Source organism: Macaca nemestrina, chromosome 8 (genome assembly GCF_043159975.1).
Source record: "Macaca nemestrina isolate mMacNem1 chromosome 8, mMacNem.hap1, whole genome shotgun sequence".
NCBI lineage: Eukaryota > Metazoa > Chordata > Mammalia > Primates > Cercopithecidae > Macaca > Macaca nemestrina.
Genome location: NC_092132.1, coordinates 142,174,825 through 142,179,324, shown reverse-complemented (window position 1 = coordinate 142,179,324; position 4,500 = coordinate 142,174,825).

Here is a 4,500-nt window from a genome sequence, read left to right as displayed (position 1 = left end):
TCCCTTGGCTATTGGGAGCCACCCCGCAGGGGGGTGAGCCACCCCCCTGCGAGGGTGGGGGACCAATAGCCACCACCTCTTCCCCCCCTTGGCTATTGGGAGCCACCCCGCAGGGGGGTGAGCCACCCCCCTGCGAGGTGGGGACCAATAGCCACCCCCTCTTCCCCCCCTTGGCTATTGGGAGCCACCCCGCAGGGGGGTGAGCCACCCCCCTGCGAGGTGGGGACCAATAGCCACCCCCTCTTCCCCCCCTTGGCTATTGGGAGCCACCCCGCAGGGGGGTGAGCCACCCCCTGCGAGGTGGGGACCAATAGCCACCCCCTCTTCCCCCCCTTGGCTATTGGGAGCCACCCCGCAGGGGGGTGAGCCACCCCCCTGCGAGGTGGGGACCAATAGCCACCCCCTCTTCCCCCCCTTGGCTATTGGGAGCCACCCCGCAGGGGGGTGAGCCACCCCCCTGCGAGGTGGGGACCAATAGCCACCCCCTCTTCCCCCCCTTGGCTATTGGGAGCCACCCCGCAGGGGGGTGAGCCACCCCCCTGCGAGGTGGGGACCAATAGCCACCCCCTCTTCCCCCCCTTGGCTATTGGGAGCCACCCCGCAGGGGGGTGAGCCACCCCCCTGCGAGGTGGGGACCAATAGCCACCCCCTCTTCCCCCCCTTGGCTATTGGGAGCCACCCCGCAGGGGGGTGAGCCACCCCCCTGCGAGGTGGGGACCAATAGCCACCCCCTCTTCCCCCCCTTGGCTATTGGGAGCCACCCCGCAGGGGGGTGAGCCACCCCCCTGCGAGGTGGGGACCAATAGCCACCCCCTCTTCCCCCCCTTGGCTATTGGGAGCCACCCCGCAGGGGGGTGAGCCACCCCCCTGCGAGGTGGGGACCAATAGCCACCCCCTCTTCCCCCCCTTGGCTATTGGGAGCCACCCCGCAGGGGGGTGAGCCACCCCCCTGCGAGGTGGGGACCAATAGCCACCCCCTCTTCCCCCCTTGGCTATTGGGAGCCACCCCGCAGGGGGGTGAGCCACCCCCCTGCGAGGTGGGGACCAATAGCCACCCCCTCTTCCCCCCCTTGGCTATTGGGAGCCACCCCGCAGGGGGTGAGCCACCCCCCTGCGAGGTGGGGACCAATAGCCACCCCCCTCTTCCCCCCCTTGGCTATTGGGAGCCACCCCGCAGGGGGGTGAGCCACCCCCCTGCGAGGTGGGGACCAATAGCCACCCCCTCTTCCCCCCCTTGGCTATTGGGAGCCACCCCGCAGGGGGGTGAGCCACCCCCCTGCGAGGTGGGGACCAATAGCCACCCCCTCTTCCCCCCCTTGGCTATTGGGAGCCACCCCGCAGGGGGGTGAGCCACCCCCCTGCGAGGTGGGGACCAATAGCCACCCCCTCTTCCCCCCCTTGGCTATTGGGAGCCACCCCGCAGGGGGGTGAGCCACCCCCCTGCGAGGTGGGGACCAATAGCCACCCCCTCTTCCCCCCCTTGGCTATTGGGAGCCACCCCGCAGGGGGGTGAGCCACCCCCCTGCGAGGTGGGGACCAATAGCCACCCCCTCTTCCCCCCCTTGGCTATTGGGAGCCACCCCGCAGGGGGGTGAGCCACCCCCCTGCGAGGTGGGGACCAATAGCCACCCCCTCTTCCCCCCCTTGGCTATTGGGAGCCACCCCGCAGGGGGGTGAGCCACCCCCCTGCGAGGTGGGGACCAATAGCCACCCCCTCTTCCCCCCCTTGGCTATTGGGAGCCACCCCGCAGGGGGGTGAGCCACCCCCCTGCGAGGTGGGGACCAATAGCCACCCCCTCTTCCCCCCCTTGGCTATTGGGAGCCACCCCGCAGGGGGGTGAGCCACCCCCCCTGCGAGGTGGGGACCAATAGCCACCCCCTCTTCCCCCCCTTGGCTATTGGGAGCCACCCCGCAGGGGGGTGAGCCACCCCCCTGCGAGGTGGGGACCAATAGCCACCCCCTCTTCCCCCCCTTGGCTATTGGGAGCCACCCCGCAGGGGGGTGAGCCACCCCCCTGCGAGGTGGGGACCAATAGCCACCCCCTCTTCCCCCCCTTGGCTATTGGGAGCCACCCCGCAGGGGGGTGAGCCACCCCCCTGCGAGGTGGGGACCAATAGCCACCCCCCTCTTCCCCCCCTTGGCTATTGGGAGCCACCCCGCAGGGGGGTGAGCCACCCCCCTGCGAGGTGGGGACCAATAGCCACCCCCTCTTCCCCCCCTTGGCTATTGGGAGCCACCCCGCAGGGGGGTGAGCCACCCCCCTGCGAGGTGGGGACCAATAGCCACCCCCTCTTCCCCCCCTTGGCTATTGGGAGCCACCCCGCAGGGGGGTGAGCCACCCCCCTGCGAGGTGGGGACCAATAGCCACCCCCTCTTCCCCCCCTTGGCTATTGGGAGCCACCCCGCAGGGGGGTGAGCCACCCCCCTGCGAGGTGGGGACCAATAGCCACCCCCTCTTCCCCCCCTTGGCTATTGGGAGCCACCCCGCAGGGGGGTGAGCCACCCCCCTGCGAGGTGGGGACCAATAGCCACCCCCTCTTCCCCCCCTTGGCTATTGGGAGCCACCCCGCAGGGGGGTGAGCCACCCCCCTGCGAGGTGGGGACCAATAGCCACCCCCTCTTCCCCCCCTTGGCTATTGGGAGCCACCCCGCAGGGGGGTGAGCCACCCCCCTGCGAGGTGGGGACCAATAGCCACCCCCTCTTCCCCCCCTTGGCTATTGGGAGCCACCCCGCAGGGGGGTGAGCCACCCCCCTGCGAGGTGGGGACCAATAGCCACCCCCTCTTCCCCCCCTTGGCTATTGGGAGCCACCCCGCAGGGGGGTGAGCCACCCCCCTGCGAGGTGGGGACCAATAGCCACCCCCTCTTCCCCCCCTTGGCTATTGGGAGCCACCCCGCAGGGGGGTGAGCCACCCCCCTGCGAGGTGGGGACCAATAGCCACCCCCTCTTCCCCCCCTTGGCTATTGGGAGCCACCCCGCAGGGGGGTGAGCCACCCCCCTGCGAGGTGGGGACCAATAGCCACCCCCTCTTCCCCCCCTTGGCTATTGGGAGCCACCCCGCAGGGGGGTGAGCCACCCCCCTGCGAGGTGGGGACCAATAGCCACCCCCTCTTCCCCCCCTTGGCTATTGGGAGCCACCCCGCAGGGGGGTGAGCCACCCCCCTGCGAGGTGGGGACCAATAGCCACCCCCCTCTTCCCCCCCTTGGCTATTGGGAGCCACCCCGCAGGGGGGTGAGCCACCCCCCTGCGAGGTGGGGACCAATAGCCACCCCCTCTTCCCCCCCTTGGCTATTGGGAGCCACCCCGCAGGGGGGTGAGCCACCCCCCTGCGAGGTGGGGACCAATAGCCACCCCCTCTTCCCCCCCTTGGCTATTGGGAGCCACCCCGCAGGGGGGTGAGCCACCCCCCTGCGAGGTGGGGACCCAATAGCCACCCCCTCTTCCCCCCCTTGGCTATTGGGAGCCACCCCGCAGGGGGGTGAGCCACCCCCCTGCGAGGTGGGGACCAATAGCCACCCCCCTCTTCCCCCCCTTGGCTATTGGGAGCCACCCCGCAGGGGGGTGAGCCACCCCCCTGCGAGGTGGGGACCAATAGCCACCCCCTCTTCCCCCCCTTGGCTATTGGGAGCCACCCCGCAGGGGGTGAGCCACCCCCCTGCGAGGTGGGGACCAATAGCCACCCCCTCTTCCCCCCCCTTGGCTATTGGGAGCCACCCCGCAGGGGGTGAGCCACCCCCCTGCGAGGTGGGGACCAATAGCCACCCCCTCTTCCCCCCCTTGGCTATTGGGAGCCACCCCGCAGGGGGGTGAGCCACCCCCCTGCGAGGTGGGGACCAATAGCCACCCCCTCTTCCCCCCCTTGGCTATTGGGAGCCACCCCGCAGGGGGGTGAGCCACCCCCCTGCGAGGTGGGGACCAATAGCCACCCCCTCTTCCCCCCCTTGGCTATTGGGAGCCACCCCGCAGGGGGGTGAGCCACCCCCCTGCGAGGTGGGGACCAATAGCCACCCCCCTCTTCCCCCCCTTGGCTATTGGGAGCCACCCCGCAGGGGGGTGAGCCACCCCCCTGCGAGGTGGGGACCAATAGCCACCCCTCTTCCCCCCCTTGGCTATTGGGAGCCACCCCGCAGGGGGGTGAGCCACCCCCCTGCGAGGTGGGGACCAATAGCCACCCCCTCTTCCCCCCCTTGGCTATTGGGAGCCACCCCGCAGGGGGGTGAGCCACCCCCCTGCGAGGTGGGGACCAATAGCCACCCCCTCTTCCCCCCCTTGGCTATTGGGAGCCACCCCGCAGGGGGGTGAGCCACCCCCCTGCGAGGTGGGGACCAATAGCCACCCCCTCTTCCCCCCCTTGGCTATTGGGAGCCACCCCGCAGGGGGGTGAGCCACCCCCCTGCGAGGTGGGGACCAATAGCCACCCCCTCTTCCCCCCCTTGGCTATTGGGAGCCACCCCGCAGGGGGGTGAGCCACCCCCCTGCGAGGTGGGGACCAATAGC